Source organism: Eucalyptus grandis, chromosome 5 (assembly GCF_016545825.1).
Source record: "Eucalyptus grandis isolate ANBG69807.140 chromosome 5, ASM1654582v1, whole genome shotgun sequence".
Taxonomy (NCBI): domain Eukaryota; kingdom Viridiplantae; phylum Streptophyta; class Magnoliopsida; order Myrtales; family Myrtaceae; genus Eucalyptus; species Eucalyptus grandis.
Genome location: NC_052616.1, coordinates 34,876,440 through 34,889,402, shown reverse-complemented (window position 1 = coordinate 34,889,402; position 12,963 = coordinate 34,876,440). Strand labels below are relative to the sequence as shown.

At 41.0% G+C, this 12,963-nt stretch overlaps 1 pseudogene; it reads left to right on the top strand.

The window, feature by feature from the left end:
- Positions 1-792: 792 nt before the first annotated feature.
- LOC104452936 lies at positions 793-11,708 on the top strand (annotated as a pseudogene).
- The last annotated feature ends 1,255 nt before the right edge of the window (positions 11,709-12,963 follow it).

Here is a 12,963-nt window from a genome sequence, read left to right as displayed (position 1 = left end):
TGTCATTGTAAAGTTATCTTTGAATTAACAAATTATAATCCGCTTCATCTCGATCATCCTTAATTACTCGTTGTTATTGCAAGTGGTTATAATCTTCGACATATCTTCCGATTTGACTTTTCCATGGTCTTCGCTTACTATTGACCGTTTGTTATCGCACATTGACAATTATCACAGCCTACCACTCTTAATTGGATGACCATGCGTCTCATGACATTAATTTGACATCTGCTATTCATCGATTTGTGATCGCATCACCTGAGTGCTCCATTAACAACCTAACGTTGACACTTTGTCAACCCACCACCACTCGGTATATTTTTCGGAGTCAACACCTTAGAAGCTATTGACATTGGAGTCGACTGTTCTGTATCAAAGAATTTTCTTCTTCTTTTTTTATTTAAAAAAAAAAGGTCAAAAGCGTAGGGCTATTTCGAAATTTCAGCCCATTGAAGATGTTAGATGGAAAGCCCATTAATGCAATCCAATAGTTTCACCAATTCGATCCATCTCCTCTGTTTTCTTTTTGTTATTCAATATGGCTGGCCACCCACCAGATTTCCTTCTTTTTTTTTTTTTTTCCTTTTCTAAGTTTGTCAGGGTCCATATAGATTTTCTTTCGGGTTGGCCAGGTCATTATCAAGTAAACTGCAGCCTTAAAGAACTTTGGGAACCCTACATTTTGTCTATTGTTTCAATCTCCAGAGAGCTGAGCGGCAAAAAAAAGACATCTAGTTCGCTAGCATCCAACTGTGGTATGGGGCTACAAAAAGATCTCTCTCCCCGAGGAGAAAATATTCAGTGGTTAGTGCGCGCCACGTCATTCGTTGACCTGGTGCGCACTAACCAATGCAATACCGGCACGTGTCCCCGAGCGGGACCCGCTGAAAAAGGAAGGCGCTGGTTTTTGATCTCGGCTCGGCTCGGCTCCACCGATGATCAGCTTATTCCTCCCGCTCAAAAAATTTTCTCTCTCCTCACTCGAATTTGTAGGGTTTTTCTCTGTCTCCTCTCTCGCCTTTCTCACTCTTCCCTCCCCCTCTCTCTCTCCTTTTTCTCCCGACGAACAGGACGCGACCTCCGAGTCTCTCTGTGCCACCTCTCTCCGCCTCCGCCTCCGCCTCCGGACCTCCGCCTCCGCCTCCGCCTCCGGACCTCCGCCTCCGCCTCGGTTCCTTTCCTTCTCCGCGCATCCCACCTCTCTCCGCCTCCGGACCTCCGCCTCCGCCTGGGTCGCTGGTCATCTGCCTCTGGCATCTCGGTCTCGTTCCCGAGCGGCACCAGGCCCCCCGCCGCTGACCGGGCGCTGTCCTGACGCTGGCACGCTCTGTCATGAGGGAGATCTCGGCGGACTTGGGCGGGGTCGACGGCGCGGCGAAGAAGGAGAGGGCTGCTGCATTTTCTCTCTCTTTCTCGGTGATTTCAGGCTCGACGTCGAAGCAGAGAAGGAGGAAGAACAAGAACGAGATGAAGGAGCAGAAGGAGAAGATGGGTCCTTGCTTTTCTGCTTCTGGGTTTATCTCTTGAAGTTCCCTTCTACCATTTTCCGTCAGGTAGAGGAAAGCCGCCGTTTTTCCATCTTTTTTTCGTCCCTTTTTGGTTCGTTGGTTTTTGATGGGAGGGACGGTGTTCGTTTCTCAATTCTGTGAATTTTTTTTATGTTTGGAGAGGTTGGGTGTTATGAGTTTCTTGGTTGGCGGTTGTTTTAGCGATGATCACTCACCGGTTGTTGGGTTTTGTGATTTGGAGGGATGCTTTGCGTTGGTTTGGATCGATCACCGTTGCTCGGCTCTCGGGTTGTGTCTGTCCGTCTGATTACGACGAGTTTGAATCATTGTGGAATTTTCCCAAGAGTGTGTTTTCACGTTCACTGAAGTCTATTGCTGTGTTGTTCCCGTTAGATGGTATACTGAGTGTCAATGCCTGTTGGTGGAACCAAAGCTTGATTTTTGTGGATTTGTCTAGTATCACTCCTTTGTAATGCGTCAAGTCTTTTTTTTTTTCCGTCCCCTATCGCGATCTATCTTGGTTTGTGACACAATGGACTAGTCGAAAATGGTGATTAAGGGATGATGTATACCATAATCACAAATAGTGTTGCCTGTCACTTCTCTTTTCAGCTCAAAGTTCTATGGTTAATGGGGTTAAAAATATTCTTTCACACAGGTGAACTCAGATGTCAAGGATGGTTTTCCAATTCTCGTTTTGAATGGAGATAAGAGACTAACGCTTCTGCCACCGCTTCCTCCACAAAAAGAATCTCCTGTCCTGAGCCCTCTCACTCACCCCAAGCGCCCTCCCTTCTCTCTGTCTCGAGCCCTCTCACTCACCCTAAGCGCTTCCCTCCTCACCTCTGTCCTTGTCGCCGTCATCGACTTTCCAGCCGCGGCTCCAGAAATCGCCGGCTGCCGACTGGCCTCTCGACCTTCTTTGTCTTCTACTCCTTATTCAGTCCCGATTTCGGGCTCGAGTACGTAACCAAGGATTTTGAAGCAAAAGAGGTTTGCGAGGCTATATTGGTGGCGGTGCTAAGTTTTGGGGTTTCGGCGACGCCGTGACGGCCGCGAGGGATATTGTGGTGGAGGAGAGAGAGGCGTATGGGTACTGTGAGACCTCTCTTTGTCCTTTGGCTTTTTTTTCTTTTCTATTGCCTCTGTTTCAGGAAGCATGGAGGCTTGGTGATAGTGGCTGCTTTGGCTTCTAGGTCGAGGCAGAGTTGGATAGCTTATCAGGAGGCTAAGAGGGAGAGTTCTTCATCGGCCCTTTTGACTCCTGAAGCAAGTCGCGTCCCGCCATTCCCACCGGAGTATGTTCTACCGTCATCTTTTTTATCATTAATCTAAGTGGAAAGTTCTAGTGTGGAGGGTTAAGCTTCTTATACTGCTATCTCTTCAATAGTTTGTGAGTTTATTAATTCCGTCCAATAATTTTCATCTGGATGATCGTCGCCGGATGGAAGACGGTAAATACAGGTTATGTTTGATCAAAACTTGATGGCTAAGGGTTGAAATTCTCCTTTTCGTTTTGTTTTACATGGGTAGACACTCAACTCGGTTAGATTGAAAGGCACACTAGCTGTGCAATTCCTTTTGTTTTTTTTAAGCTTTTGCTTGGAAACTTGAATAAGGTCATTATTTCAGTGGTGGTACTGAAGCTATGAATATGAGAAGTCCAAGATATTTGAGTGTTGTGACAGACCATTATTATTATTATAGCTTCTTATTGCATATTCCTTCCATGTGCATAAGTTATTAACACTTTTGTAGTTTTTCAATCCTGTGACATCCTGTTTGGAAGTAAGTTGAAGATATAAATTTGAATCAAACTTGGTATCGCTTCACCCATAAGTTGGGAATTATGGTTGAATCTTCAAATTGTGTTATATCATTAGTTGTCTAGGAAGCCTGTACTAAACTGGCCATTCTTTTGATATCCTGCCCAGGTATCTCCCTCTGCATATCTTAAGTTAATTTTAGACTTGGTTCTTGCTAGAAGTGAAAACGAAAATTGTGCATCATGGTTGCTTGACATGCTGTGTTTTGACACTGCTAAAAACCAATTTTATGTATGTAAAATCAAGTAGCCGGAAGGTGTTGACCATGTTCTGATGGCATCCAAATTCTTCCTCTTCATAATCCTGCAATGTCACATAGGATACAGCTATTCAAGATCATTTGTTATAGCACGGGTTGTCCAAAACTTTTGGCTAGAGTAGTCCACATGGATGCATGCAAACAGCCATGTCCATGTGCATGAGGGTACATAGACTTTTATTACATTTACATTGGCATGGATGAGAACTACTTTTGCTGGAGCAATTAAGAGAGTTGTGATTATATAACCATGGGCAATATGGTGTTCCTTTGCACGATTTTAAGGCAACGGAATAATTGAAGTTAACTATTAGTTTGGTCACAGGACTATCCAGAATCGGAGACATAAAATGCACTTAATAAAAGCAGATGGACACATATAGCAGAAACGTTTCTTGTTTCTTCTCTCTCTCTCTCTCTCTCTCTCTCTCTCTCTCTCTCTCAATCTGAATGCCCCAAGCGCCATTCACACATTTTTCTACTAGAGCATCTGACCACCATGCTATAATGAGGATATTTTTCAGTGCTTTTGGAAATTGGTGTACGCAACAGAGAATTCTGTATTTTTCCCCTCTCATAAGTAGGTCTTTCTGTTAGAGGACAAGCTAGGTTGATTTGTCATGGAATAAACTCTCTGCAAAAGTAAGGGGTAAGGATAAGTACATCTAACCATCCCTAGAACCTACAACTTCAGAGCCTTGTGCATGGGGACATCTTAATTTTCCTCTTAAAATAAGTAGGCCTTCTGTTGTGTTGGTCCAATTTTTTTAACAGGTTAACCCTTTAATTTTTCCCGCAGGACTACAATGAAGATGGGAAGCTCTCATTCTCCGAATTTTCTGACTTGATGAATGCTTTTGGAAATCAATTGGCTGCTGACAAGGTTAGAGTCAGTTGTTGAACTGCATCAATATTGGCAACTTTTTTCTCCGTGTTTCATTTGTAGGACTCATAAACTTAAATTGTTTTCTGTGTCAGAATTATGTTTGGGACTAGAATTGATGTAAGGGTACTTATTGTGCACTAGCATACATACATATGTACTTGCATGCATATTTGTCTGGTTGCATATATAAATGCATATACATGATGTGCACATAAGAGCAAAATGTGTGATGCAGCACACAGCACACAAGCATGCATACATGAAAGAAATTGATGGACATGCAGCCAACAAAAGTTACTTGTTTTAGTCTATGCAACCATCCACGAGGATAACAAGGCTCGCTTCCATCAAGAAAAAATAATTATCCTAAGTTTAAAACAAGTAACAGGGAATATTCTACATCAATATATGTATATAATTTTCATAGATTTGAGGTGTTTAGTATTAACAGTCAAATCATGAGCTCCACTAGCAATAACCATTGTAGACACGCCTTATAGAATATCTCTCACATTCTTAATCTAAAACTCATTTAGAACTGATCAGAGGCTGCATATTAGTATCTGATAGCTTGGCCAAATGTAATCAGTGCTTGTGCAGAGATATCTATGTTGGAAATCTGCCTACTAGATGAATTCACACAGAATGATTGTTCTGTAACTATAAGTAAGGAGAAAATATGGGCCTCCATCTTTCAAGATTCTTGCTCTTAATGTTTTTTATGATCACTTCTGTTTTGTAGGTGGGAGAAATATCAACGTGAGGAGGAACCAGCTCTTGGTTTAAGAAAGCGTGTCAGAAAAGTTGTTTCGTATAGAGAAGCATATGTAGCACATCCAAGTGAAATGGCCAACGAGGTGTTTTATCTGAATTGCTTTCTCTTACGCTGTTAGGGGTGGAAACTTTAGAATAAGAGAAGCGTATGTCGATTGTTCATTTGATTAAAAGTCACTTCTATTTATTTACTTCTTCCTAATAACTTCAGCTTTAAGCACTAACTGTTGTTTTGGACAGTGCAGTTCGATATGATGCAAATTTTGGGAGAAATTTTAAAAGGTAAACTCACTTTCTGGATAATAATTTTCATAAGAACTTGTGTGCAAGACACCCAAATTTCTAGCACAAAGGATTCAATCCATAAGAATAATTACATGACCAGCTCATTTTTGTCGCAGCAACACATTGTATCTTTGGAAACTCTTCTGCTGAATTCATTATGTAATGGCAAGGTTGTTCATGGTGGTATGTTGAGCTTGTAGCTGGAGGAAGTAAAGTTCATGCTTGCTGCAAAACCAAGAGTCAGAACAAAAGTAGGAGTGACCCATATATAAGTGGGTATGACATTTTCTACTATGACTAAAATATGCACATTTTACAATCTTTTGAAGTCACTAACTTACGTTTGTACAAATTTTTCGACAGATTATTGTGAGTACTTTGCTGCTAGCTCAACTTGTTCTAAGGATAAATGGGTATGACTTATTCTTTTAGAATTAAAGTTAGTTTTCCCTTTATCTGGCTTCTTTATATGATTGGATTTTTTCTTTGAAAAATTTGTAGAGGCCGTAGAGGATAATATTATTGTGCATAATGTTGATAAAGAATTTCAATTTAGAATTGGCATGACATTTGCTAATGAGGAAGAAGCATATAAGACATACAATGCATATGCAATTTCCAAGGGATTTGGAGTGAGAAAAGGACAAAAGGCTAACAATAGTAAAGGAATATTACGAACATGCACATATCTTTGTAATTGTGAAGGACACTCTCCATCGATCCCACCTCATGAACAAAGAGATGTTTATAGGACGTGTGAAGAGAACTGGATGTGAAGCTTGTATAAAATTCAAAATTGAAAATAGAGTATGGATAGTGGACAAGTTTAAGGATGTTCATAATCACCCTTTCATCGATGATAAACAGAAACACCTCATACGATCATACCGGCACATGACGAATACTAATAAAAGTATTTTGACTTCTATGGCTAGAGCTGGTATAAGGGCTACAAAATCGTACTCATATCTTAGTGGTGAAGCAGGGGGACAGGAGAATATTGGCTTTACTTTACGTGATTGTCAAAATTTCTTACAATCGAAGAGAAGGAACTTGATTAGTGCGGGTGATTGTCAAACTCTCATTAACCATTTTAATTGCTTACAATAAAATGGAAGTAATTTTTCTTATACATTTCAACTGGATGAAGAACAGAGATTAACCAACTTTTTCTGGTCTGATGGTGTATTGAAGCTAGATTATGAAAGTTTTGGATATGTTGTGGTATTTGATACAACTTATCGTACAAATAAGTACAATATGATATGTGCTCCTTTCGTTGGATTGAATCATCATTGGAAGAATGTCTTCTTTGGTTGTGCATTTTTATCGGATGAAACAATTGCTTCTTTCGTTTGGGCATTTCAATCTTTTTTAAAGGCAATGGGTAACAAAGCACCCAAGACTATTTTCACCGATCAAGATCATGCCATGGCGAATGCCATTAAGACTGTTTTTCCAAATACTAATCACCGTTTATGTGTATGGCATATTGGGAAAAATGCTACGCATCATATTGGGCATCTTCTTGGAAAGTCGGGCTTTCGTGATAAATATTGGCATAAACTTTTATATCATTGTGAATCTGAATTGGAAATGGAGAATGTTTGGAAAGATATGTGTCAAGAATGGAGCTTAGGGGATCACAAGTGGTTGAATAGCATGTACCAATTGCGTCATAAATGGTGTCCTGCGTTTTGCCGAGATACTTTTTCTGCAGGAATCATATCCACACAAAGAAGTGAGAGCACAAATAATGTCTTCCAAGATATGGCATGCAAGACTATGACTTTGTCTGAATTTGTCGGTCATTATGAGAAACAAGCAGAAAAAATGCGCAATTCTGAAGTTGTTGATGATTTTGAGTGCGCTCGAGGGAAGCCACAGATTGCAGTCGGAACTAGTGGAATTTTGAAACATGCTGCAGATGTATACACACATGTCATTTATAGAAATTTTCAAGATGAGTTCTTGCATGTTTTATCCGTGTTTATTTGTAGATCTGAAACTGATGGACCATTGCACACTTATGTCGTGGCAAATGAAAATAGTGAAAAGAGGCATATTGTTCATTTTAGTCCGAGTGATTTAACCATTACATGTAGCTGCAAGTTATTTGAAATGCGAGGATGGTTGTGTAGGCATACTTTATGCATTTTGGCAAATGTTGTAAATCTTAAAAGTATTCCTGCACAATACATTTTGAAGAGGTGGACAAAAGCAGCAAAACAAGGGGTTTATTGTGACGTTGGACAAAGTTCTCATGCTGCAGTAAAGTCTAAAACATTGCGCTTGAAGAGGTTGATGCAATTATCTTTCAGTGTTATGAATATTAGTGCAAATCATGATGTTACGGAGGAGCTTGCGACTACAACCTTGCTGCGTCTTCACTCTCATATCACAAACAAAATGCAATGTTTGACGGGTAATGATCATATTAATTTATTGGCAAGAAACAATGAATCTGAAGATGTAGAAAACAATGAAATTCAAATATTTGATCCTCTTCGAAGAAGACCAAAAGGTATACCAAATACTCGATTGAAGGGCAGTAGTGAAAAGCGAAAGAGAAAAGTGTCTTCATGCATTGGAGGCACCTCACATAAGGTATGATACTTGTTTAGTTTTATAGAATGATTTCATTAATTAAAAGCATGAAGTTTATGATACTCTCACTTTTGTGCAGGATTGACCTTCTGTGACCTTCATCAAACAATTTTTTGGCTAACTTAGACTACACAATCTTTGTTAGTAGTTATTTATTATTTTTTGTTCCAATATTGGGATGAACAGCGAAGCTGCTAAAGCTGCTCAAAGGTTTCTTTGTATCTTGTAGCGGCATTTTGATGTTTGTCTGTCAGCTGATGTTGTTGCTCTACTTAAAAAAAACCAACATTTTGCTTTCACATACATGTTCCACTGCATTTTAGGAGGTGGAGGATTTGTTGGCTAACATGGAGCAAGGAGCATCAAAACCTCTGCTAGATTCCTTTCTTCCAGTCATGAGGGCACTAATTTCTGATTCTCTTTTGAAACATTCTGTTGAGGGTATAAGAGTTTCTGTAATATGTTACCTCACTGAGCTTTTGAGGATAAATGCACCTCAAGAAATGCTGGAGTGCTCGCTGAAGGATTAGTTGGACTTGGAATAAAGGCCTGGTGGCCATTTGATGAGATGTGAGCACTCTACACATTCACTAGCAATACTTTATTTCTGTCTTGGTTGAGCATGTTATTTGTCAATCCTCATCTCCTTCTTTCACAAGGAACTCAAATTAGGAACGAACGCGACCAGAACAGTACACAAGGAACGAACGCGACCAGGATGGCAGACGTTGTCGAAGGCGGGGCATCTTCTCACGATGTTCAGTCCCTCCTGTCTTCTCTAGACAGGGACTTCCTCGTCTGGAACAACGGCGATCAGGTGAAACTCAGTTCTCTTCTTTCACTCTTGCTCTTTCACTGGATGAGGTGAAAGAAAAAGAATTATGGGTCGGCGTCCTTGTCCAAGTTCTCGTGGCCTTCGTCTTCGTGTGGGGTTGTTTCGCTGATCGGTTCTTGAATTTCGAACTGGGGGAGTCTGTGGTGACGAAGCCGTCGGTTTGTGATGGCTAAGGTAGCGAATTTAGTTCAAGAGAAGCTAGAGTTGGTCTGATCTAGGATCATCATTTTTCGAGTGCTGTCCATTTGGTTCCTTCAGAAACTGGATGATTGGTAGTTGATGCATTACTTTTTAGAGAAAGACATGTTACTTGGAGTTGGATCGGGTGGGAGCAGTGTATATGGATCCGATATTGCTAGAAGTAATGCTCTTTAGTGTAAATGCTCACACCTTCGGTGTGGTATACTTGTTTTGGTGGAGAAGACTGCTGATTTGCTAACTATTTAATGAGCAATGCGTAAGGGAAGTGCTTCTGCAGTTGGCATTTGGATGTGTATCTTGAGCATTTTCAGGATTTTTGTGTGGTGGTCAAGTGATCTAGTGTGCCTTGCTCGCTGATTACTGTATGAAAGAACTCAAATTAGGAATCTTTTTGTTCTATATCAGGTTAAGGTCGATAGCTTGAAGGGGAAGAAGATTGGCTTGTACTTCTCCGCATCGTGGTGCGGTACGTGCCACCGGTTCACCCCGATTCTGGCGGAGGTGTATGATGAACTTTCCCTAAAAGGTGATCTGGAGATCATTTTTATCTCTGCAGATAAGGATGAAGGGTCCTTCAGTGGATACTTTTCCAAGATGCCGTGGCTTGCAATCCCCTTCTCCGACTTGGACAAGCGCAACAGCTTGGATGAATTGTTTAAGGTGAGGGGATACCCCACCTTGTCATTCTCGATGGTACAGGTACGGTCTTAACAGATAGCGGGGTTGCGATTGTCCGTGAGTATGGAGTGGAAGGTCACCCTTTCATCCAAAGAGTTGAAAGACCAGGAAGAAGCTGCTAGGATAAATCAATCAGTGACCTCTCTTTTGGTCCATGGATCTCGTAACTTCATAGTTTCGTCCAATGGGAATCAGGTAAACCTAAAAAAGATCTTCGATGCATTTGAAACTGATCGTCGCATGTGCTTATGATTCGGTTTTCCATCCTCCTTTTACTAATAGTTATGTGGCTAAACTAGGTTCCTGTTACTGAGCTTGAAGGGAAAACTGTGGGTCTGTACTTCTCGTTGTCCGTGCACAGGGCATGCGTCGATTTCACCCCTAAGTTACGGGAGGTTTATGAGAAATTGAAGGCCAGAGGAGAGAGTTTTGAGATCGTTCAGATACCTCTTGATGATGATGAAGCGTCATTCAACCAATCCTCTGGAAGCATGCCATGGCTTTCATTACCATTCAAAGACAAGAAATGCGAGAAGTTGGTGAGGTACTTTAAGCTGTCGACCCTACCCACTCTGGTCATTATCGGTCAGGATGGGAAGACTGTCCATCCCAACGTTGCCGAAACTGTCGAAGAGCATGGCATCACAGCTTACCCCTTCACTCCAGAAAAGTTTGCGGAGCTTGCAGAGATAGAGAAGAAAAGGAAGAATCTCAGACCTTGGAGTCGATCTTGGTTTCAGGGGATCTGGATTTCGTCATTGGAAAGGATGGAACCAAGGTAAATTTTTTTTTTCCCCTAGAAGCTAATGACTAGGGAAATTTTTAATGTCTACAATGAGGTCCTAAATATTGTTGTCCCTGGGTTACTTGACCTGAGGAAAGGATAGAAACCAGGTCCATAACTAGGAAAATTCTTTCCACATATGCAGTTTTCACATGCCTTCTCCATTGATTGGCGGTTCATCTAAAAGGTCGTTTCTTAACTTTGATTGCAGATTCCAGTATCGGACTTGGTAGGGAAGACTGTCCTCCTTTACTTCTCGGCACACTGGTGCCCTCCTTGCCGAGCATTCCTGCTGGTGCTTACGGAGGCATATGAAAAGATCAAGGCCACAGACGATGCCTTTGAGGTGATCTTCATCTCCAGCGACAAGGACCAAACTGCCTTCGACGATTATTTTGCTCAGATGCCATGGCTGGCGCTCCCCTTTGGTGTTGAGAGGAAGAATTTCTTGAGTCACGAATTCAAGGTCAAGGGGATCCCCATACTTGTAGCCATAGGCCCAACGGGCCGACGGTGAGTAAAAAAGCAAGGGATCTTATAATGGACCACGGGGCTGATGCTTATCCTTTTACTGCCGATCATCTCAAGGACAAGTTCAAGGAAAGTATAAAAGGCTGGCCAGAGAAGTTGAAGCATCCTTTGCATGAAAAGCACGAGCTCGTTTCTGCTCAGAGGAGAAGGTACATATGTGATGGCTGCGGTAAGGCAGGGGAGGGGTGGTCGTATTATTGCGAGGAGTGTGACTTTGATCTCCACCCAAAATGCGCTGTTAAAGAAGAGAAAACGACTAAAAACGAGTTAGATGAAGACGATGAAGCAGCTGGGGAGGAAGCAGAGGAAGGAGGAGATGCCAAAGAGGGATGAATCTGTGATGGTGAGGTCTGTTATAAGGCCTAGAAGTTACTGTCTAGTAGTTTCGTTATATGTGACTTCTTTGAAGCAGTTCTTTTTTTTTTCTGGGTGGATGTTTCCGAGCTTGATCTGCAAAGGGTTGTATGTGAGATATATGGCGTGTATTATGACTTTGACAATTTGCTGTCATAATATAATGTTCATCGTCGACTAGCCGTGTGCCAAACAGAGTGGTAGGCTTGAATAGTCCGTTTGTCATGCAAGTGTCTCCGTCTCTCCTTTTGATGATGCAGCTTCGAGATTTGCATGCACACTAGACTTAACAGAACATGTTTAATCAATACGCTTTGTATGGATCTTTCCTCAAGTCCTGGTGGTTAGTTCTTGTTCAGTTTATGGTTATGGTAATAGGTCCTCTGTTACATCAGCAAATGGTGACTCTACATCTGGATATGCTGATATAATTTGTGGCAATGAAAAGTTAATCATCCCGCATTAATTCTCCAAAGTCTTGCTTGATGATCCCATGCTCCCGGAATGCATATTGCTAGTCTTCTTAAGGAAGAGCGATCGTAAGAAACAAGACAGAAGAAGTGCTGCAAAAGTAATTCCTTGCTGATACTCAATAGTGATACTACATGCTTATAGAAGCAGTTCGGTTTGCAAGAACTGTCGGCTTTTCTAGGCCGAATTGTGCAGCTCTCGTTCACGAAATAGCATCTGTGAGCAATGTCTAGTTGTCGGGGAAAGAAGATGGATTAATTCAACTTCCCCTTATATCAAACTCAAATGTAAATGTCAGAAGCATGAGACTTGATGTTCATAAATCTTCGACTTCGTCAAAGAGTTAAAATTTGCAGATTGAACTGGTACATTTGACTTCGATTGTGCCTTCCTTCTTTAGCAGAAAATGGAACTTGGTACATTCAAAGACACCGTATGCTTTCAATTTCAACATTTCCACACTTCTTTTCCTCTTTCTCTGGTAAGAACAAAGAAATGTTGGCATTAACTGCGTTTCAAGACTAAACCTAAATCTATAGATTTTGATTGAGTCTAGAATGTCGAGAAATGTTTGGAGTCCCATGTGATTTACCGTGGCTGAATCATAATCAAGAAAATGAACCAGTGGTTGAAGTTTATCCTTTTGAAGACATGACTCCATCACAATTTTAAAAATTGGTCATGTGTAAGGTTTTACTTTTCTTTGTACGGTAAGTGCACTTGAAATCTTAAATAACATTTCAATTAAGAAATCAAATTTGGATAAAAATAACACCTTTTTAGCTTTATCATTTTTTTTTTGACTACGTTAGCTCCATGTGAGAGAAAAAAAATAGGAAAAAAGCTATTCTGTAGTCAAGGGCCAAAAAGAACATGAACACAGCATTTTGATATTTGAATAACAAAGTTTTCAAGATATCTTCTAACAATACAAAGAGTGAGAATTAAGAACCACCTTATTCTT